This window comes from Bombina bombina, chromosome 6, assembly GCF_027579735.1.
Source record: "Bombina bombina isolate aBomBom1 chromosome 6, aBomBom1.pri, whole genome shotgun sequence".
Taxonomy (NCBI): domain Eukaryota; kingdom Metazoa; phylum Chordata; class Amphibia; order Anura; family Bombinatoridae; genus Bombina; species Bombina bombina.
Window position 1 is genome coordinate 1,032,519,097 of NC_069504.1, and position 25,730 is coordinate 1,032,544,826.

At 38.3% G+C, this 25,730-nt stretch overlaps 1 protein-coding gene across 1 annotated transcript in view; it reads left to right on the forward strand.

Moving 5' to 3' along the window:
- ANKS1B (ankyrin repeat and sterile alpha motif domain containing 1B) overlaps positions 1–25,730 on the forward strand; it is a 367,766-nt gene that overhangs the window by 192,147 nt on the left and 149,889 nt on the right. The window lies entirely within an intron of this gene.

Consider the following 25,730-nt stretch of genomic DNA (forward strand, 5'->3'; position numbering starts at 1 on the left):
TTACATCACTCCAGCAATTACAGTGTAGAATGTTGCAAGCTTAAATTTAGAATGATGTAAAATGGACTCAAAGGTGTCAGCTGCCGTGAATTTGCAGGATACATGTCCAGTACTTCATTAATTTTCCTTGGGCTACAATATATTGGGTCAAAACGTTTTACTTTATATTGAGGTTTTCTGAAATCTGAAACCTGATTTCATGCTAGTAGAGTAGAATCTATAAGCCTAGATGATTTAGTGAAAATCCCTCTAATATCTCTGATATGATTCCATTACATATAAACAAATTGAGCCTATTGTGTAGTATTAAAAATACATTTCGTTCGGAAAACCTAGAATTTCCCTTTTTAATTCCAGGTATTATGTACTAGTTGTTATCAGACAAAGACAAAATGTAAAGGCACAGATGCAAAGACAAAATGTAAAAGCACAGGTGCATAGATAAAATGTAAAGGCACAGGTGCATAGACAAAATGTAAAGGCACAGGTGCATAGACAAAATCTAAAAGCACAGGTGCATAGACAAAATGTAAAGGCACAGGTGCATAGACAAAATGTAAAGGCACAGGTGCATAGACAAAATGTAAAGGCACAGATGCATAGACAAAATGTAAAGGCACAGATGCATAGACAAAATGTAAAAGCACAGGTGCATAGACAAAATGTAAAGGCACAGATGCATAGACAAAATGTAAAAGCACAGGTGCATAGACAAAATGTAAAGGCACAGATGCATAGACAAAATGTAAAAGCACAGGTGCATAGACAAAATGTAAAGGCACAGATGCATAGACAAAATGTAAAAGCACAGGTGCATAGACAAAATGTAAAGGCACAGATGCATAGACAAAATGTAAAAGCACAGGTGCATAGACAAAATGTAAAGGCACAGATGCATAGACATAATGTAAAGGCACAGGTGCATAGACAAAATGTAAAGGCACAGATGCATAGACAAAATGTAAAGGCACAGGTGCATAGACAAATGTAAAAGCACAGATGCATAGACATAATGTAAAGGCACAGATGCATAGACATAATGTAAAAGCACAGATGCATAGACAAAATGTAAAGACACAGATGCATAGACAAAATGTAAAGGCACAGATGCATAGACATAATGTAAAGGCACAGGTGCATAGACAAAATGTAAAGGCACAGATGCATAGACATAATGTAAAAGCACAGGTGCATAGACATAATGTAAAGGCACAGATGTATAGACATAATGTAAAGGCACAGGTGCATAGACAAAATGTAAAGGCACAGATGCATAGACATAATGTAAAAGCACAGGTGCATAGACATAATGTAAAGGCACAGATGCATAGACATAATGTAAAGGCACAGGTACATAGACAAAATGTAAAGGCACAGATGCATAGACATAATGTAAAGGCACAGATGCATAGACATAATGTAAAGGCACAGGTGCATAGACATAATGTAAAGGCACAGGTACATAGACATAATGTAAAGGCACAGATGCATAGACATAATGTAAAGGCACAGGTACATAGACATAATGTAAAGGCACAGATGCATAGACATAATGTAAAGGCACAGGTACATAGACAAAATGTAAAGGCACAGATGCATAGACATAATGTAAAGGCACAGGTGCATAGACAAAATGTAAAGGCACAGGTGCATAGACAAAATGTAAAGGCACAGATGCGTAGACAAAATGTAAAAGCACAGGTGCATAGACAAAATGTAAAAGCACAGGTGCATAGACAAAATATAAAGGCACCGATGCATAGACATAATGTAAAGGCACAGGTGCATAGACATAATGTAAAAGCACAGGTGCATAGACAAAATGTAAAAGCACAGGTGCATAGACACAATGTAAAGGTACAGGTGCATAGACAAAATGTAAAGGCACAGATGCATCGACAAAATGTAAAGGCACAGGTGCATAGACAAAATGTAAAGGTACAGGTGCATAGACAAAATGTAAAAGCACAGGTGCATAGACAAAATGTAAAGGTACAGGTGCATAGAAAAAATGTAAAGGTACAGGTGCATAGACAAAATGTAAAGGCACAGGTGCATAGACAACATGTAAAGGCACAGTTGCATAGACAACATGTAAAAGCACAGGTGCATAGACAAAATGTAAAGGTACAGGTGCATAGACAAAATGTAAAGGCACAGATGCTTTACTACTTTATACAAATCTGTTTTCATCTCTATGTAGCTACAGTTATGTCCCTATCAGTTTCTAGCACCATACATATTGGTAATGTTAAAGGGACAGTAAATTAATAATTAATTAATAATTTAGACAGAGCATACAATTTTAAACAACGTTCCAATTTACTTCTATTATTTAATTTGTTTCCTTCTCTTGTTATCCTCTGCTGAAAAGTTTATCTAGGGAAGCTCAGGAGCAGCAAAGAACCTAGTTTCTAGCTGCTGATTGGTGGCTGTATATTTATATACCGGTTGTCGTTGGCTCATGCATGTGTTCAGTTAGAAACCAGTAGTGTATTGGTGCCTTTTCAACAAATGATACCAAGAGATTCAAACATACTTGATAATAGAAGTAAACTGGAAAGTTCTTTAAAATTGTATGTTCTACCTAAATCACGAAAGACAAAGTTTGTGTATCATGTCCCTTTAAATGGGCCTTACAAAGCTGATACTTTTTTTGGCCTTAGAACTTGTTGGATTTCATCCAGAGTCTATTAATTTAAGCTGGTAAGGCAGAGCTTTCAAAACTGTGTGTCGTGACACATTAGTGTGTCGGCAGAAGTGTGTAGGTATGTCCCAACTTCAGCACTATTTTTTTTTTTTATTTTTTTTTTTTGGTTTCCGACTTTCTGCCTGCCTGCTATACATATCACATGGTTGACACGTGATTGATACCTAGTGGGTCACAGATCATCTTAACCTATTGGTGCAGCTCAGCGGGAGCATGTGTAGTCAGTGAGTGGGACAGCAGTGTGTTTGCAGCGTGGACAGTAGTCAGTCGGACTCACAGAGGGCGGCAGTTTAAATGCTGAGCTGAAGTCAGAAGTCAGAAGTCAAAGAGTTTTTTTTTGTTTGGAACAGCCAATAGGATGAGAGCTGCTCAAATCCTATTGGCGGATTGGAACAGCCAATAGGATTTTAGCAGCTCTAATCCTATTGGCTGATTGGAACATTTCAGCCAATAGGAATGCAAGGGACGCCATCTTGGATGACGTCACTTGCATTCAAGTTCCAGTTTACGGCGGCGATCGTATTGAAGAGGAACTCCGCGCTAGATGTCTTCAGGATCGACCCACTCCGCGCCATGGATGAAGATACCGTCTGGATTAAGACTTCTGCCCGTCTGGAGGACCACTTCTGCCGGCTTGGATGAAAACTTCTCCTTGCTTCATTGAGGACTTCTTGCCGCTTGGCTCAGGACTTCTCCCGGCTTCATTTAGGATGGATCTTCAGGGGTTAGTGTTAGGTTTTTTTAAGGGTTTATTGGGTGGGTTTTAGTTTTAGATTAGGGTTTGGGCAGCAATAGAGCTAAATGCCCTTTTAAGGGCAATGCCCATCCAAATGCTCTTTTCAGGGCAATGGGGAGCTTAGTTTTTTTTAGTTAGGATTTTATTTGGGGGATTGGTTGTGTGGGTGGTGGGTTTTACTGTTAAGGGGGTTGTTTGTATTTTTTTACAGGTAAAAGAGCTGATTTCTTTGGGGAAATTCCCCCGCAAAAGGCCCTTTTAAGGCCTATTGGTAGTTTAGTTTAGGCTAGGTTTTTTTTTTATTTTAGGGGGGCTTTTTTATTTTGATAGGGCTATTAGATTAGGTGTAATTAGTTTAAATATCTGATATTTTTTTTTATTTTGTGTAATTTAGTGTTGTTGTTTTTTGTAATTTAGGTAATTGTATTTAATTAATTTAATTAATTTAATTGTAGTGTAATGTTCGGTTTTATTGTAAGACACGTTAGGTTTTATTTTACAGGTAAATTTGTATTTATTTTAACTAGGTAGTTAGTAAATAGTAAATAACTATTTAGTAACTATTCTACCTAGTTAAAATAAATACAAACTTGCCTGTAAAATAAAAATAAACCCTAAGCTAGCTACAATGTAACTATTTATGTTTATATTGTAGCTAGCCTAGGGTTTATTTTACAGGTGAGTATTTAGTTTTAAATAGGAATAATTTAGTTAATGATAGTAAGTTTTATTTAGATTTATTTTAATTATATTTAAGTTAGGGGTGTTAGGGTTAGACTTAGGTTTAGGGGTTAATAAATTTAGTATAGTGGCGGCGACGTTGGGGGCAGCAGATTAGGGTTAATAAATGTAGGTAGGTGGCGGCGATGTTAGGGGCGGCAGATTAGTGGTTAATAATATTTAACTAGTGTTTGCGAGGTGGGAGTGCGGTGGTTTAGGGGTTAATATGTTTATTATAGTGGTGGCGATGTCTGGAGCAGCAGATTAGGAGTTAATACATCTATTTTAGTGTTTCTGATGCGGGAGGGCCTCGGTTTAGGGGTTAATAGGTAGTTTGTGGGTGTTAGTGTACTTTTTAGCACTTTAGTTATGAGTTTTATGCTACAGCTTTGTAGCGTAAAACTCATAACTACTGACTTTAGATTGCGTTACGAATCTTGCGGGATAGGCTGTACCGCTCACTTTTTGGCCTCCCAGAAAAAGCTTGTAATATCGGCGCTATGGAAGTCCCATTGAAAAAAGACTTTACTTAAATTGCGTAAGTTAATTTGCGTTAAGGCAAAAAAAGTGTGCGAGACAGCTGTACCTACAAGACTCGTAATAGCAGCGGTAGTGAAAAAGCAGCGTTTTAACCCATAATACTGCTTTTTTACTCATAACGCAAAACTCGTAATCTAGCCGTAAAATAGCTACAATGTAACTATTAGTTATATTGTAGCTATCTTAGGGTTTATTTTACAGTTAAGTATTTAGTTTTAAATAGGAATTATTTAGTTAATGATAGGAATTTTTTATTAGATTTATTTTAATTATATTAAAGTAGGGGGTGTTAGGGTTAGACTTAGGGTTAGGTTTAGGCGTTTATAACTTTAGTATAGTGGCAGCGAGGTTGGGGATGGCAGATTAGGGGTTAATAACAGTAATGTAGGTTGTGGCAATGTTAGGGACAGCAGATTAGGGGTTAATAATAGCTAACTAGTGTTTGCGATACGGGAGTATGCCGGTTTATGGGTTAATATGTTTATTATAGTGGCGGCGATGTTGGGAGCGGCAGATTAGGGTTTAATGATTTATTTTAGTGTTTGCGATGTGAGAGGGCCTCGGTTTAGGGGTTAATAGGTAGTTTATGGGTGTTAGTGTACTTTTTAGCACTTTAGTTATGATTTTTATGCTACAGCTTTATAGCGTAAAACCCATAACTACTGACTTTCAGTTTACGGTATGGATCTTGGTGGTATAGGCTGTACCTCTCACTTTTTGGCCTCCCAGGCAGACTTGTAATACAGGCGCTATGGAAGTCCCATTGAAAAAGGACTTTTTGAAAGCTGAGGTAGTTACGCTGCCAAAAAAGTGTGCGGTACAGAAATACCTGCAAGACTCATAATACCAGCTTTAGTGGAAAAAGAGCCTTAACGCTGCTTTTTCACCCATACAGCAAAACTCGTAATCTAGCCGCATGTTGGCTTGTACTACATTTGCAGCAGGAATATACTGAGTATTGCCCTACGCAGAATGTCAAAACAGCTGCACGCAGTATGGCCTTAGACAATATTTCCTATTCAATACGAAATACTAATACTTTATGCACAGATAGAGCAAACAACTGCATAATGTTAAGCTTAGACATTTTTAAAAACTAGCAATTACATATTTCATTGGTAATAGCTTCTTGTCTAATGTTTAATATCGCTTTCCAGGGACAGTGGTATCTTGCAAATGACAAGAGAATGGCACATTAATGTAGTAGTACAACTGATAGGGCTAGATTAGCAACGCTACATTTACGTACATGGCGGCTGATTTATCATCGATCTGTCCGACATGATCTGCTGTAGCGGATCATGTCCAACAGACATAGATGGTTTATCATTGCACAAGCAGTTCTTGTGAACTGCTTGTCCAAAGCTGCCCCCTGCAGATTTGTGGACAATCAGCCGCTAGCAGGAGGTGTCAATCAGTAATTTTAGGCAACTTTCTCATTTACTCCTAGTATCAAATTTTCTTCGTTCTCTTGGTATCTTTATTTGAAAAAGCACGCATGTAAGCTTAGGAGCCGGCCTATTTTTCATTCAGAACCCTAGATAGCGCTTGCTGATTGGTGGCTACATTTAAACCCTATTGTAGTGTGAGTTACCCACACAAATTACATTTTTCTTTTTTTCAGCAGGCCCAGCAGATTCACATTATATAATTATTATATTTATAATTCATGGCATGTGAGAAGCTGCGGCCAAAACTGTAAAAAATATGTATACATTTTGCACAGATTCTAGTAAATAATATTAAAAATGGCCCAGTGACTGCTGCTAAGTGAGCTTTATGGGAGAGTTTGAAAGGATGGGGGGTTGAATACCCCCATCCAGCTCTCTTGCAGCTACTTGTTTCAGCCTCTTTGTGACGTCACCACTTGTGTACGTGGTAACATCACCGGCACTCCCATAAAGCCTTGCAAGTGCCTCCCACTAGGTCACCAGCGATTCCCAACCTGTAGTGCGGGGATCACCAAAAACTGTGTTTTAACGGCAATCCCCTTGCATGACAAAAAGGGCTCGTTGTTCGCCTGCAGGCTGTGATGTGCATGACGAGCTATAGCAGAAGAAGTGTTTGGAGTGTTTTTACACTTCACTATAGCTGTGTTTACCATCACTTTAAGCTAAGTGGGAAATCTGTGTGAGATGCACATGAAGGGGGGTAGTTATCAACGTGTCAACTTTCCTGCCTTCGCCGGCCCAATACGCCCGCCTAAACTCGCCTCACATCGCCGCCGCGGACCTGAAAAAGTTTGCCTAAGTTATCAAATAAAGCTGTCAAAAAGCCACGCACCAAGTACGGGGCGATGAGCAGTGGACTGTGAGAGTTATCACTCATCCGATCTCGCTGCTCTTCGGCTTTTTCCCAGCTTTATTGCTAGCCTGTCATTAAGCACTCACACTATACTATACTGTACTACCCCCTATACCGGCGCCACCGGAGCCCCCCACAACTAAATAAAGTTACTAACCCCTAAACCGCCGCTCCTAGACCCTGCCGCAACTCTGATAAATGTATTAACCCCTAAACCGCCGCTCCTAGACCCTACCGCAACTCTGATAAATGTATTAACCCCTAAACCGCCTCTCCCGGACACCGCTGCCACCTACATTATACCTATTAACCCCTATCCTGCCCCCCCCTATACCGTCGCCCTCTATAATAAAGTTATTAACCCCTATCCTGCTGATCCCGCACCTCGCCACAAATAAATAAATAGTTTAACCCCTAAACCGCCGCTCCCTGAACCCGACGCAACCTATATTAAATTTATTAACCCCTATCCTGCCCCCCCTACACCGTCGCCACCTATAATAAATGTATTAACCCCTATCCTGCCCCCCACTACACCGCCGCCACTGTAATAAAATTATTAACCCCTAATCCTAAGTCTAACACTAACCCTAACACCCCCCTAACTTAAATATTAATTAAATAAATCTAAATAATATTTCTCTTATTAACTAAGTTAATCCTATTTAAAACTAAATACTTACCTTTAAAATAAACCCTAATATAGCTACAATATAAATAATAATTATATTGTAGCTATCTTAGGATTTATTTTTATTTTACAGGTAACATTCAATTTATTTTAACTAGGTACAATAGCTATTAAATAGTTATTAACTATTTAATAGCTTACCTAGCTAAAATAAAGAGAAATTTACCTGTAAAATAAAAACTAACCTAAGTTACAATTACACCTAACACTACACTATACTTTAATAAATTATTCCTATTTAAAACTAAATACTTACCTGTAAAATAAACCCTAAGATAGCTACAATATAATTAATAATTACATTGTAGCTATCTTAGGATTTATATTTATTTTACAGGTAACTTTGTATTTATTTTAGCTAGTTAGAATAGTTATTAAATAGTTATTAACTATTTAATAACTACCTAGCTAAAAGAAATACAAAATTACCTGTAAAATAAATCCTAACCTAAGTTACAATTAAACCTAACACTACACTATCATTAAATAAATTAAATAAACAACCTACACATAACTACAATTAAATAAAATTACATAAACTAACTAAAGTACAAAAAATATAAAAAGCTAAGTTACAAAAAATAAAAAAAATAAGTTACAAACATTTTAAAAATATTACAACAATTTTAAGCTACTTACACCTAATCTAAGCCCCCTAATAAAATAACAAACCCCCCAAAATAAAAAAATGCCCTACCCTATTCTAAATTAAAAAAGTTCAAAACTCTTTTACCTTACCAGCCCTTAAAAGGACCTTTTGTGGGGCATGCCCCAAAGAATTCAGCTCTTTTGCCTGTAAAAGAAAAATACAACCCCCCCCAACATTAAAACCCACCACCCACATACCCATAATCTAACCCAAACCCCCCTTAAAACACTAATCCCCTGAAGATCATCCTACCTTGAGTCGTCTTCACTCAGCCGAGCAACGATGGAACCAAAGTGGACATCCGGAGCGGAAGAAGTGATCCTCCAAGCGGCGCTGAAGAAATCTTCCATCCGATGAAGTGATCCTCCAAGCGGCGCTGAAGAAGTCTTCGATCCGGGCGATTTCATCTTCCAAGAGGGGCTGAAGGAGTCTTCTATCCGGGTGATGTCATCTTCCAAGCCGGGTCTTCAATCTTCATCCCGCCGATGCGGAACATCCTTCTTTACCGACGGACTACCGACGAATGAAGGCTCCTTTAAGGGACGTCATCCAAGATGGCGTCCCTTCAATTCCGATTGGCTGATAGGATTCTATCAGCCAATCGGAATTAAGGTAGGAAAAATCTGATTGGCTGATTGAATCAGCCAATCAGATTCAAGTTCAATCCGATTGGCTGATCCAATCAGCCAATCAGATTGAGCTTGCATTCTATTGGCTGATTGGAACAGTGGTAATTGTAACTTAGGTTAGTTTTTATTTTACAGGTAAATTTCTCTTTATTTTAGCTAGGTAAGCTATTAAATAGTTAATAACTATTTAATAGCTATTGTACCTAGTTAAAATAAATTGAAAGTTACCTGTAAAATAAAAATAAATCCTAAGATAGCTACAATATAATTATTATTTATATTGTAGCTATATTAGGGTTTATTTTACAGGTAAGTATTTAGTTTTAAATAGGATTAACTTAGTTAATAAGAGAAATATTATTTAGATTTATTTAATTAATATTTAAGTTAGGGGGGTGTAAGGGTTAGTGTTAGACTTAGGTTTAGGGGTTAATAATTTTATTACAGTGGCGGCGGTGTAGTGGGGGGCAGGATAGGGGTTAATAAATTTATTATAGGTGGCGACGGTGTAGGGGGGGCAGGATAGGGGTTAATAAATTTATTATAGGTGGCGACGGTGTAGGGGGGGCAGGATAGGGGTTAATAAATTTATTATAGGTGGCGACGGTGTAGGGGGGGCAGGATAGGGGTTAATAAATTTAATATAGGTTGCGGCGGGTTCAGGGAGCGGCGGTTTAGGGGTTAAACTATTTATTTATTTGCGGCGAAGTCCGGGATCAGCAGGATAGGGGTTAATAACTTTATTATAGAGGGTGGCGGTATAGGGGGGGCAGGATAGGGGTTACTAGGTATAATGTAGGTGGCGGTGGGCTCCGGGAGCGGCGGTTTAGGGGTTAAGACATTTATTATAGTTGTGGTGGGCTCCGGGAGCGGCGGTTTAGGGGTTAATATGTATAGAGTAGCTTGCGGTGGGCTCCGGGAGCGGCGGTTTAGGGGTTAACATATTTAGTATAGCTTGCGGTGGGCTCCGGGAGTGGCGGTTTAGGGGGTAATAACTTTATTTAGTTGCGGCGGTGTAGGGGGGACAGATTAGTGGTGTTTAGACTCGGGGTACATGTTAGGGTGTTAGGTGCAGACATCTCCCATAGGAATCAATGGGATGTCTGGCAGCAGCGAACTTGTACTTTTGCTATGGTCAGACTCCCATTGATTCCTATGGGATCCGCCGCCTCTAGGGTGGCGGTTTGAAAACCAGGTACGCTGGGCCGTAAAAGTGCCGAGCGTACCTGCTAGTTTTTTGATAACTAGCAAAAGTAGTCAGATTGTGCCGCACTTGTGTGCGGAACATCTGGAGTGACGTAAGAATCGATCTGTGTCGGACTGAGTCCGGCGGATCGAAGTTTACGTCACAAAATTCTACTTTTGCTGGGATCTAGCCTTTGATAACTAAGGCGAATCAGCCTCGCCACAAATACGCTGCGGAATTCCAGCGTATTTGAGGTTGACGTCTTGATAACTAGGCCCCGAAATGTGGGCAGCTGCTTTTTAGAGTATTGTCATGTATACCACAGATACACTGATAGACACATGTATACCACAGATACACTGTGATAGACACATGTATACCACAGATACACTGTGATAGACACATGTATACCACAGATACACTGTGATAGACACATGTATACCACAGATACACTGATAGACACATGTATACCACAGATACACTGTGATAGACACATGTATACCACAGATACACTGTGATAGACACATGTATACCACAGATACACTGATAGACACATGTATACCACAGATACACTGATAGACACATGTATACCACAGATACACTGTGATAGACACATGTATACCACAGATACACTGATAGACACATGTATACCAAAGATACACTGTGATAGACACATGTATACCACAGATACACTGATATAGACACATGTATACCACAGATACACTGATAGACACATGTATATCACAGATACACTGTGATAGACACATGTATACCACAGATACACTGATATAGACACGTATACCACAGATATACTGATAGACACATGTATACCACAGATACACTGATATAGACACATGTATACCATAGATACACTGTGATAGACACATGTATACCACAGATACACTGATAGACACATGTATACCACAGATACACTGATATAGACACATGTATACCACAGATACACTGATAGACACATGTATACCACAGATTCACTGATATAGACACATGTATACCACAGATACACTAATAGACACATGTATACCACAGATACACTGATATAGACACATGTATACCACAGATACACTGATAGACACATGTATACCACAGATACACTGATAGACACATGTATACCACATATACACTAATAGACACATGTATACTACAGATAGACTGATAGACACATGTATACCACAGATATACTGATAGACACATGTATACCACAGATAAACTGATAGACACATGTATACCACAGATACACTAATAGACACATGTATACCACAGATACACTAATAGACACATGTATACCACAGATAAACTGATAAACACATGTATACCACAGATATACTGATAGACACATGTATACCACAGATACACTGATAGACACATGTATACCACAGATACACTGATATAGACACATGTATACCACAGATACACTGATATAGACACATGTGACACATGTATACCACAGATACACTGATATAGACACATGTGACACATGTATACCACAGATATACTGATATAGACACATGTATACCACAGAAACACTGTGATAGACACATGTATACCACAGATACACTGTGATAGACACATGTATACCACAGATACACTGTGATAGACTCATGTATACCACAGATACACTGTGATAGACACATGTATACCACAGATACACTGTGATAGACACATGTATACCACAGATACACTGTGATAGACACATGTATACCACAGATACACTGATAGACACATGTATACCACAGATATACTGATAGACACATGTATACCACAGATACACTGATAGACACATGTATACCACAGATATACTGATAGACACATGTATACCACAGATACACTGATAGACACATGTATACCACAGATACACTGATAGACACATGTATACCACAGATATACTGATATAGACACATATATACCACAGATACACTGTGATAGACACATGTATACCACAGATACACTGATAGACACATGTATACCACAGATACACTGATAGACACATATATACCACAGATACACTGATAGACACATGTATACCACAGATACACTGATAGACACATGTATACCACAGATAGACCCAGGTGCATAGATTCTCACAGGAAACTTGCAATTTTCACAGGCATGTTATGTTAAATTAAAAATTCTATTAAAAAACCAAGCAGAGTTTCTCACAAATTCACTCCTAATTACACTACAAAAGTTCTTTATCTGCTTTCTGACATTTTACATTGTAATGAATGGGGGGGGGAAGAACCAAAACAGCAAGAATAAATCCGGCTCCAAAACAGCCAAACAGAACAAACCTACTTCCACCTTTGGATCCTTCGTGAAACACTAGTTTTTTATTTTTTGTTTTTATTAGCAATGTATAGCATTACAACAAGCATTGTTGCAAACAATGCTGCTACAGAGTGCTTATTGGATAGCCTTAGAGTGCAAATCCTATTCTCTGTCTGAATCATGCAAGTTAATTTTCTCTTTAGTGTCCCCTTAATAGGCTGTTAATTGAAAATGAAATTTAGTAGTATTTGCAGTTAAATGATATTGTTTTTTTTATATAATAGTATATTTTATTTATGTAATGGTAATGCTGGCAGTTTACATTCGGCTAGATTACGAGTTTTGCGTTAGAGGCTATGCGGTGCTAACAAGCAGTTTTCACTCACCGCTCACTTACCTGCAGTGCTGGTATTACGGGTTTTTACAAACCCGACGTTAAAAGACAAGAAGTGAGCGTTGAGCAAAATTTGCTCATTACCGCACTCCAATACCAGCGCTGCCTAAGTCAGCGGTTTGCTGGTCGTACGTGCTTGTGCACAATTTCCCCATAGGAATCAACGGGGAGAGCCAGCTGAAAAAAAGTCTAACACCTGCAAAAAAGCAGCGTAAAACTCACTAACGCAGCCCCATTGATTCCTATGGGGAAATAAAATGTATGTCTACACCTAACACCCTAATATGAACCCCGAGTCTAAACACCCCTAATCTTACACTTATTAACCCTAATCTGCCACCCCCGACATCGTCGACACCTAAATTATAATTATTAACCCATAATCTGCCACTCCGGACACTTCCGCCACCTACATTATACTTATGAACCCCTAATCTGCTGCCCTCAATGTCGCCGCCACCTACCTACACTTATTAACCCCTAATCTGCCGCCCTCAATGTCGCCGCCACTATACTAAATGTATTAACCCCTAAACCTAACTAGCCCTAACCCTAACACCCCCTAACGTAAATATAATTTAAATAAATCTAAATAAAATTACTATAATTAACTACATTATTCATATTTAAAACTAAATACTTACCTATAAAATAAGCCCTAAGCTAGCTACAATATAACTAATAGTTACATTGTATCTAGCTTAGGGTTTATTTTTATTTTACAGGCAAGTTTGTATTTATTTTAACTAGGTAGAATAGTTATTAAATAGTTATTAACTATTTAATAACTACCTAGCTAAAATAAATACAAAAGTACTTGCAAAATAAAACCTAACCTAAGTTACAATATCACCTAACACTACGCTATAATTAAATACATTTACTAAATTAAATACAATTACCTAAATTAAATTAAATTAGCTAAAGTACAAAAACAAACAAACACTAAATTACAGAAAATAATAAACAAATTACAGATATTTAAACTAATTACACCTAATCTAATAGCCCTATCAAAATAAACCCCCCCCCCCAAATAAAAAAACCCCTAGCCTAAACTAAACTACCTACCAATAGCCCTTAAAAAGGCCTTTTGTGGGCCATTGCCCCAAAGTAATAAGCTCTTTTACCTGTAAAAAAAAATACAAACAACCCCCCAACAGTAAAACCCACCACCCACAAAAATACAAACAACCCCCCAACAGTAAAACCCACCACCCACAAAAATACAAACAACCCCCCAAATAAAATACTATCTAAAAAACCTAAACTCCCCATTGCCCTGAAAAGAGCATTTGGATGGGCATTGCCCTTAAAAGGGCAGTTAGGTCTTTTGCAGGCCCAAACCCAAACCTAAAAATAAAACCCACCCAATACACCCTTAAAATAACCTCACACTAACCCCCTGAAGATCGACTTACAGTTCTGAAGACCAGACATCCATCCTCAAGGAAGCAGCAGAAGTCTTCATCCAACCGGGGCGAAGTCCTCAACGAAGCCGGAAGAAGTCTTCATCCAAGCCGGGCGAAGTGATCATCCCATAGACGAAGTTTACGTAAGTCGGTTTGCGGTAAGGCCAAAGAAGTGTGCGGTACACCTATACCTGCAAGACTCGTAATAGCAGCGGGCGTAAAAAAGCAGCATTAGGACCTCTTAAAGCTGCTTTTTTACCTTAACGCACAACTCATAATCTAGCCGATTGTTTTTAAACTGAAAGCATTTCTTTCTAGATTCAACAAAGATTGCTAAAAAGTCTAATCTCCAACTAAACATTATTTCACTGTTAAAGGGACAGTCCAGTCAAAATTTGAATGCACATAGATTTATTACATATTTGAATAGAAACATAGTTGCAGTATACTTGTTTTGGCAAAAATGCTTCTAGTAAAAGTTATCACTGTTTTAGTGTTATCATTTTTCTCTGCACGTGCATGTGAAGCATAGCTACATATTGTCACTGCACCCACATTTTAAATAATGCAGCTGCTCAGATCATCACTTGGGCTTGTATTATGTCAGCAATTAACAAATGGAGTCATTACCAGATGGTACAAGCACCTTAGGCTCTCCGAGCAAGTGTTGGGTTTAAAATGCTGGTGCACGGTGCATACTTAAATACACTTTTGAAACAGCTATTGCTTTTATTAGAAGCATTTTTGCTAATACATGTATATTACAAAATTGCTTCTGTTCAATACCGAAACGCACCCATGTGGTTTACAATTTTGGCTAGTTCCCAGTAGTGCATTGCTACTCCTACCGATCATACCAATATATGCTTTTCAACAAAGGATGCAAAGAAAACTAATTCAATTTGATAGCAGAAAGTGAGTTTAAAAGTATCTTAAAATGATATACACTATCTGAACCATGAACTTTTTACTTCCATGTTCCTTTAAAGAGACAGAAAACCCCAAAATTTCTTTCATGATTTGGATAAAACATACAATTTTAAACAACTTTCCAATTTACTCCTGCTATCATATTTGCTTCATTCTCTTGTTATCCTTTGCTGAAGGAACAGCATTGCACTACTGTCAGCTTGCTGAACACATCTAGTCAGCCAATTGCTAGAGACAAATGAACTAGTGCCCACTAGTGTAGGATATGTGCGTATTCTTTTTTTTCAACAAGGAATACCAAGAGAATGAAGCACATTTGAAAATAGATGTGATTTTAAAAGTGTCTTAAAATTACATGATCTATCTGAATTATGCAAGTTTAAATTTGACTTTCCTATCATTTTAAAGGGACACTGTACCCACATTTTTTCTTTTGTAATTCAGAAAGAGCATGTAATTTTAAGCAACTTTCTAATTTACTCCTATTATCATTTTTTCTTTGTTCTCTTGCTATCATTATTTGAAAAAGAAGGAATCTAAGCTTTTTTTTGGTTTCAGTACTCTGGACAGCACTTTTTTATTGGTGGATTAATTTATCCACCAATCAGCAAGGACAACCCAGGTTGTTCACCAAAAATGGGCCGGCATCTAAACTTACATTCTTGCATTTCAAATAAAGATACCAAGAGAATTAAGAAAAATTGATAATAGGAGTAAATTAGAAAGTTGCTTAAAATTTCATGCTCAATCTGAATCACGAAAGAATTTTTTTGGGTACAGTGTCCCTTTAAGTATAGACCATCATTGAGAACACAAACGTTTTTTTAGAACCAGGGGGTTTCAGCTAAATACTTTTACATTGTGATTGTGACTGATTACTTCTTCACAGGGTCTATTTTGGCTCCTATGGCTCTGGCATTCCGTCTCTATTAAAAGCTATTTATATACATGTATTTGTACACTATTTTTACACCTGCTTTTTTCACTCTTAAAGTCATCAATTAAGTAATATATTTTGCCTACGGTGCTGACAAAGAGATATAAATCACATTAATTTAGTTCAAAGACAATCATTTTTTCCACTGAACTACATTTTCAGAATAGAAAGTCAAATTATTTTGCTTGTTCAGAATTCTTTGTTTTAGAATTCCTTGAAAATGACACAAAAGATTTCATTTTGTAAGACTGTGATACATTAAAATCATCCCTATTGCTAGGGCTATCTCTAGTTTTGTAAGAGCGATAATGAAGAAAGATATAATGAAACATGAGATATAGGGCTCGATAACGAGGGGAGTGCTATTTAACGCTCATGCTTGCTAACGCCACTAGAAATAAGCTTTTTTTTGCTCACGTCGGGTACCGCCCATATTACAAGTTGAAAGTAAAAAGTTAAAGTTAAAATATTGCGACCGGAATAATGTATTCCCCATAAACTTCAATGGAGCGTTAAAATTGGAAAACAAAAATAACACCTAACAAGTCGTGCAAACTCGATCACATTTTCTCAAGTGCGCTAACCCGATTTGAAATATTAATATTTCACATAACAATGTTCTTCAAATAAAAGAATATGTTTTGTTTATTCATAAATGCATATTTCTAAATATATATCTAATATTTTGTTTTGTAAAATATATCTCTGTACCTATATATATATTTTTATATATATATATATATATATATATATATATATATATATAAAATAAAACGAAGAGAAGGTACAGTAATGTTTGTACAGCATTTAAAACTGTTTTACTAAGTAGCAGCAATGCACAACTGGGAGCTAGCTAAACACATCAAGTAAGCCAATGACAAGAGGCATATATTCATGCAGCCACCAACCAACAGCTAACCCCAGTAGTGCATTCCTGCTCCCTAGCCTACCTTGGTATGCTTTTCCAAGAAAGGAAACCTAGAGAACAAATCAACTTTGGTAACGCAAATAAATTGGAAAGTTGTTTAACATTGAAAACTCTGTCTGAGTGATGTGTAGACTACCCAAGGGGTAAGGATGACAGTTACAGAGAAGTTCCTCTTAAAGGCACATGAAACCCAATTTTTTTTTCTTCCATGATTTAGAAAGAGCATACAATTTTAAATGACTTTCCAATTTACTTCTATTATCTAATTTGCTTTATTCAATTGATATCCTTTGTTGAAAAGCATATCTAAATAAGCTCAGTACATGCTGATTGGTGGCTGCCAGCGGATGTCTGTGCGTTATTTATACCTGATAGTGGAGCTTATGTATGATGACAAGTGCTCATGTGCCTGTTATTTTGAGTAACTGACTACACAGATTGATGAGCCACAGGCGGGTATTCTTTATTTAAATGTGAACTTCAGTTGCGTATGTTGTCTTATTGTAATTCACTGGTGAACAACCTGGGTTGTTTTTGCTGATTGGTGAATAAATTCATCCACCAATAAAAAAGAGCTATCCAGAGTTCTGAACCAAAAAAAAAGCTTAGATGCCTTATTTTTCAAATAAAGCTAGAAAGAGAACGAAGAAAAATTGATAATAGGAAATGGAAGACCACAGGCACAGTTCTTGTTAAGGCCAGAAGTGGCAGGCCAAGAAAATTTTGGAGAGGCAAAGGCAAAGGATGGTGAGAACGGTCAAAAACAGCCAACCTCCAAAGACCTACAACATCATCTTGCTGCAGATGGTGTCACTGTGCATCGTTCAACAATTCTGCGTACTTTGCACAAGGAGAAGTTGTATGGGAGAGTGATGCGGAAGAAGCCTTTTCTGCACACACGCCACAAACAGAGTCACTTGAGGTATAGAAACGCACATTTAGACAAGTCAGCTTCATTTTGGAAGAAGGTGCTGTGGACTGATGAAACAAAGATTGAGTTATTTGGTCATAACAAGGGGCTTTATGCATGGCGGCAAAAGAACACAGCGTTCCAAGACAAACACTTGCTACCCACTGCCAGTGCCGGTACTGGGAATCTTGTTAAAGTTGAGGGTTGCATGGATTCCGCTCAATATCAGCAGATACTTGAGAATAATGTTGAGGAATCAGTCACAAAGTTGAAGTTACGCCGGGGCTCGATATTTTAACAAGATAACGACCCAAAACACTGCCCAAATCTTTCTGTTGGGGTGCCCAAATGTATGCACCTGTCTAATTTTGTTTTGATGCATATTGCACATGTTCTTTTAATCCAATAAACCTCATTTCACTACTGAAATATTACTGTGTCCTTCAGTTATTTGATAGAGCAAAATGAAATTTCTGATCCAAACACCCAATTATTTATAAATGAAAATCATGGAAATTGTCAGGGGTGCCTAAACTTTTGCATACAACTGTATATATATGTGTATATATATATATATATATATATATATATATATATATATATATATATATATATATTGTCAGGGTGCCAGGAATCAAACTGAGGCGAGAAGTGCAAAAATAATCACACCTTTATTAATAGCAAAAAATAATAAAAAAATAATAAAAAAAACCCAGAGCTGGTAGTCAGACGAGCCGAGTCAGGAGCCAAAACGAATAGTCAGACGAGCCGGAATCAGGAACAAGGAAAACAGCAGAGTCAAGAACAAGCCAGGAATCAGGAACCAGGAAGGACATCAGGCAGCCAGGTAATACACAGGAACTCTCACAAACAGGTCTGAGACAACGCAAAGGCAAAGCATACTGAACAGAGGCCCTTTAAATAATAAGTGATGACATCACAATTCTGAGACTGCATCCTGTCTCACACGGATGATGCACACCAGTCTGGCCATAAAAGGAAGTGCAGGAAATGAGCAGCATCCCCCACAATGCACCATAGTCAGGAAGAGAGGTGAGTAAAATGGCTTCCAGCAGCACATGGCAAACAAAACAGGGAAAAACCCTGACATATATATATATATATATATATATATATATATATATATATATATATATATATATATATATATATATATATATACTATATATATGATTAAATATATGTATAAATATATACAGATATATAAATAGGAATATCTATTTAGAAATACTTAGAACATATGTGCAGAACATTGGAATGTGAAATATTTACAGTAAATACACAATATAACACTTAAATGTGAATATTTACATGTTTTCATCTACTTATCTGCAAAAGGCTCCAGTGCACTTATACAGTATATATCATATCTATATATGTATACATATGTATTTATGTGTTTATATGTGCATATATGTCTGTAAATACATATATACACATATAAATACATAAATACATATGTTCACACACATAAACACACACATATATGTATGTATATATATATATATATATATATATATATATATATATATATATACACACAAGTATCTCACAAAAGTGAGTACACCCCTCACATTTTTGTTAATATTTTATTATATCTTTTCATGTGACAACACTGAAGGAATGACACTTTGCTACAATGTAAAGTAGTGAGTGTACAGCTTGTAAATTTGTGGTCCCCTCAAAATAACTACAGCCATTAAAGGGACACTGTACCCAAATTTTTTCTTTCATGATTCAGATAGAGCATGCAATTTTAAGCATCTTTCTAATTTACTCCTATTGTCAAATTTTGTTTATTCTCTTGGTATCTATATTTGAAAAGCAAGAATTTAAGTTTAGATCCCGGCCCATTTTTGGTGAACAACCTGGGTTGTCCTTGCTGATTGGACAGCACCAATAAACAAGTGCTATCCATGGTTCTGAACCACAAATTGGCTGGCTCCTTAGCTTAGATATCTTCTTTTTCAAATAAAGAAAGCAAGAGAACGAAGAAAAATTGATAATAGGAGTAAATTAGAAAGTTGCTTAAAATTGCTTGCTCTATATGAATCATAAAAGAAAAAAATTTGGGTTCAGTGTCCCTTTAACCCCTTAATGACCGGACCATTTTTCAATTTTCTTACCCTTAATGACAATGGCTATTTTTACATTTCTGCAGTGTTTGTGTTTAGCTGTAATTTTCCTCTTACTCATTTACTGTACCCATACATATTATATACCGTTTTTCTCGCCATTAAATGGACTTTCTAAGGATACCATTATTTTCATCATATCTTATAATTTCCTATAAAAAAAAATATAAAATATGAGGAAAAAATTGAAAAAAACACACTTTTTCTAACTTTGACCCCCAAAATCTGTTACACATCTACAATCACCAAAAAACACCTATGCTAAATAGTTTCTAAATTTTGTGCTGAGTTTAGAAATACCCAATGTTCACATGTTCTTTACTTTTTTTGCAAGTTATAGGGCCATAAATACAAGTAGCACTTTGCTATTTCCAAACAACTTTTTTTCAAAATTAGCGCTAGTTACATTGGAACCCTGATATCTGTCAGGAATACCTGAATATCCCTTGACATGTATATATTTTTTTTTAGAAGACAACCCAAAGTATTGATCTAGGCCCATTTTGGTATATTTCATGCCACCATTTCACCGCCAAATGTCATCAAATAAAAAAAAAGTTCACTTTTTCACAAATTTTGTCACAAACTTTAGGTTTCCCACTGAAATTATTTACAAACAGCTTCTGCAATTAAGGCACAAATGGTTGTAAATGCTTCTTTGGGATCCCCTTTGTTCAGAAATAGCAGACTTATATGGCTTTGTGGTTGCTTTTTGGTAAGTAGAAGGCCGCTAAATGCTGCTGCGCACCACACGTAAATTATGCCCAGCAGTTAAGGGGTTAAATTAGGTAGCTTGTAGGGAGCTTGCAGGGTTAATTTTAGCTTTAGGGTAGAGATCAGCCTCCCACCTGACACATCCCACCCCCTGATCCCTCCCAAACAGTTCTCTTCCCTCCCCCACCCCACAATTGTCCCCGCCATCTTAAGTACTGGCAGAAAGTCTGCCAGTACTAAATAAAAGGAGTTTTTATTTTTTTTAATAAAAAAAAATAAAATGTTTTAGCTGTGATGGACTCCTGCCTTAGCCCCAACCTCCATGATCCCCCCCCCCCAGCAATCTAACCCTCTCCCCTACCTAATTGCCGCCATCTTGGGTACTGGCAGCTGTCTGCCAGTACCCAATTTGCCCCCCAAAAAAGTGTTTTTAATTATTTTTTATTACTAATTTATTTTTTTCTGTAGTGTAGCAGCCCCCCACAATACCCCAACCCCCTCCCCCTCCCAGATCCTCATATATATATATTTCCCCCCCTCTTCCCACTCATTGGTGTCAGTGTGGGTAGGTGATCGCGGGCGTGCGCGCGCACCCGCGCGCGCACGCGCACGCGCATGCACGCCCCCGCACGCTCCCGGCACCCGGCGTGCACATTGCACTAACAGGAGCCGGATGCCGGGTAGCGATGGGCCGCCCACCCGCCTCCCAGTTGCGCTCCCACCCACCAACGAACCGGCCGCATCGCTACCGGTGCAGAGAGGGCCACAGAGTGGCTCTCTCTGCATCGGATGCTTTCTAAGGGTATTGCAGGATGCCTCAATATCGAGGCATCACTGCAATACCCTGAGAGCTGCTGGAAGCGATTGCGATCGCTTCCAGCACTCTCTTAGACAAGTGACGTACCAGGTACGTCCATTGTCACTAACTGCAAGTTTTTGCAGGACGTACCTGGTACGTCACTTGTCATTAAGGGGTTAATGTCTTAACTGTTGGAAACAAAAGTGGAAATATTTTTTGTGACCACCATTATTTTCCAGCACTGTCTTAAAGGGACAGTCTATGCCAAAATAAACTTTCATGATTCAGATAGAGCATGTAATTTTAAACAATTTTCCAATTTACTTAAAGGGACAGTATACTGTAAAATAGTTTTTCCCTTAATGTGTTTACAATTGCTTTTTTTACCAACTGCAGAGTAAAAAATGTATGAAAATTAGCTTTTTAAGGTTAATTTCTGTATATTAAAGCTCTGATTTTGTGTTTTGAAGCCACAGCCTAATAAAATAGGTTGAGCTTGTAGGTATAATCAGATCTCATTACTGTGTCACATTGTGCACCTATACCTGCTTCTTTATCTTATATCTGTCCTTAAAACAATCACCAATACTTTGAGAGAACAATGGAAAATCAACATTTTATTACCTTATCTCTGCTTTATCACACTGGGAGTGTAATTTCTTCTGCTGGCTGTGTTTACAAAGCTTATCTATAGCTGGTACGCGCGGCCACAAACTTTCAGAATAGGTGGGGATACCACATGCTAAATTAACAATTTCAAATGCCAATATAAGGGTAAAGGAGCTACTTGTAAACAATGTAATACACTCCAGCAGGTAAAGTGGATCATTGGGAACAAATTAAAGGGGAGAAATTTTTTGAGTAAACTGTCCCTTTAAATCACCAATTTTGCTTTGTTCTCTTGGTATTCTTAGTTGAAAGCTTAACCTAGGAGGTTCATATGCTAATTTCTTAGACCTTGAAGCCCACCTCTTTCAGATTGCATTTTAACAGTTTTTCACCACTAGAGGGTGTTAGTTCACATATTTCATATAGATAACAATGTTCTCGTGCACGTGAAGTAATCTGGGAGCAGGCACTGATTGGCTAGACTGCAAGTCTGTCAAAAGAACTGAAAAAAGGGGCAGTTTGCAGAGGCTTAGATATAAGATAATCACAGAGGTTAAAAGTATATTATTATAACTGTGTTGGTTATGCAAAACTGGGAAATGGGTAATAAAGGGATTATCTATCTTTTAAAACAATAAAAATTCTGGTATAGACTCTCCCTTTAACCCTCTTGGGCATGGAGCTCACCAGAGCTTCACAGGTTACCACCAGAGTCCTCTTCCACTCCTCCATGACGTCATCACAGAGCTGGTGGATGTTAGAGACCTTGCGCTCCCCCACCTTTCCGTTTGAGGATGCCCCACAGATTCTCAATAAGGTTTAGGTCTGGAGACATGCTTGGCCAGTCTATCACCTTTACCCTCGGCTTCTTTAGCAAGGCAGTGGTCGACTTGGCGGTGTGTTTGGGGTCGTTATCATGTTGGAATACTGCCCTGCAGCTTAGTCTCTGAAGGGAGGGGATCATGCTCTGCTTTAGTATGTCACAGTACATTCATGGTTCCCTCAATGAACTGTAGCACCCAATGGCGGCAGCACTCATGCAGGCCCAGACCATGACACTTCCACCACCATGCTTGACTGTAGGCAAGACACACTTGTCTTTGTACTCCTCACACACGCTTGACACCACCTGAACCAAATAAGTTTATCTTGGTCTCATCAGACCACAGGACATTGTTCCAGTAATCCATGTCCTTAGTCTGCTTGTCTTCAGCAAACTGTTTGCGGGCTTTCTTGTGCATCATCTTTAGAAGAGGCTTCCTTCTGGGACTACAGCCATGCAGACTAAGGACATGGATTACTGGAACCATGTCCTTTGGTCTCATCGGACCACAGGACATGGTTCCAGTAATCCATGTCCTTAGTCTGCTTGTCTTCAGCAAACTGTTTGCGGGCTTTCTTGTGCATCATCTTTAGAAGAGGCTTCCTTCTCCGACTACAGCCATGCAGACCAATTTGATGCAGTGTGCGGCGTATGGTCTGAGCACTGACAGGCTGACCCCCCCACCCCTTCAACCTCTGCAACAATGCTGGCAGCACTCATACGTCTGTTTCCCAAAGACAACCTCTGAATATGACGCTGAGCATGTGCACTCAACTTCTTTGGTCGACCATGGTGAGGAATGTTCTGAGTGAAACCTCTCCTGTGAAACCACTGTATGGTCTTGCCCACCGTGCTGCAGCTCAGTTTCAGGGTCTTGACAATCTTCTTATAGCCTAGGCCATCTTTATGTAGAGCAACAATTCTTTTTTTCAGATCCTCTGAGAGTTCTTTGCCATGAGGTGCCATGTTGAACTTCCAGTGACCAGTATGAGAGAGTGTGAGAGCGTTAACACCAAATTTAACACACCTGCTCCCCCTTGTAACACTAGACCTTGTAACACTAACGAGTCACGTGACACCGGGGAGGGAAAATGGCTAATTGTGCCCAATTTGGACATTTCCACATAGGGGTGTACTCACTTTTGTTGCCAACAGTTTAGACATTAATGGCTGTGTGTTGAGTTATTTTGAGGGGACAGCAAGTTTACACTGTTATACAGGCTGTATACTCACTATTTTACATTGTAGCAAAGTGTCATTTCTTCAGTGTTGTCACACTTTTGTGAGATACTGTGTATATACTGTTTTTGGATCTGATGAAAAAGACTTGAGGATTTTTTCATGCAAATCCTGATAGTGCAGTATTTATTGGAAATATATATATATATATATATATATATATATATATATATATATATATATATACACAGTATGTATATATATATATATGTACATATACATGTTAAGACATTTATATGTATGTACAGGGAGTGCAGAATTATTAGGCAAATGAGTATTTTGACCACATCATCCTCTTTATGCATGTTGTCTTACTCCAAGCTGTATAGGCTTGAAAGCCTACTACCAATTAAGCATATTAGGTGATGTGCATCTCTGTAATGAGAAGGGGTGTGGTCTAATGACATCAACACCCTATATCAGGTGTGCATAATTATTAGGCAACTTCCTTTCCTTTGGCAAAATGGGTCAAAAGAAGGACTTGACAGGCTCAGAAAAGTCAAAAATAGTGAGATATATTGCAGAGGGATGCAGCACTCTTAAAATTGCAAAGCTTCTGAAGCGTGATCATCGAACAATCAAGTGTTTCATTCAAAATAGTCAACAGGGTCGCAAGAAGTGTGTGGAAAAACCAAGGCGCAAAATAACTGCCCATCAACTGAGAAAAGTCAAGCGTGCAGCTGCCAAGATGCCACTTGCCACCAGTTTGGCCATATTTCAGAGCTGCAACATCACTGGAGTGCCCAAAAGCACAAGGTGTGCAATACTCAAAGACATGGCCAAGGTAAGAAACGCTGAAAGACAACCACCACTGAACAAGACACACAAGCTGAAACATCAAGACTGGGCTAAGAAATATCTGAAGACTGATTTTTCTAAGGTTTTATGGACTGATGAAATGAGAGTGAGTCTTGATGGGCCAGATGGATGGGCCCGTGGCTGGATTGGTAAAGGGCAGAGAGCTCCAGTCTGACTCAGATGCCAGCAAGGTGGAGGTGGAGTACTGGTTTGGGCTGGTATCATCAAAGATGAGCTTGTGGGGCCTTTTCGGGTTGAGGATGGAGTCAAGCTCAACTCCCAGTCCTACTGCCAGTTTCTGGAAGACACCTTCTTCAAGCAGTGGTACAGGAAGAAGTCTGCATCCTTCAAGAAAAACATGATTTTCATGCAGGACAATGCTCCATCACACGCGTCCAAGTACTCCACAGCGTGGCTGGCAAGAAAGGGTATAAAAGAAGAAAATCTAATGACATGGCCTCCTTGTTCACCTGATCTGAACCCCATTGAGAACCTGTGGTCCATCATCAAATGTGAGATTTACAAGGAGGGAAAACAGTACACCTCTCTGAACAGTGTCTGGGAGGCTGTGGTTGGTGCTGCACGCAATGTTGTTGGTGAACAGATCAAAACACTGACAGAATCCATGGA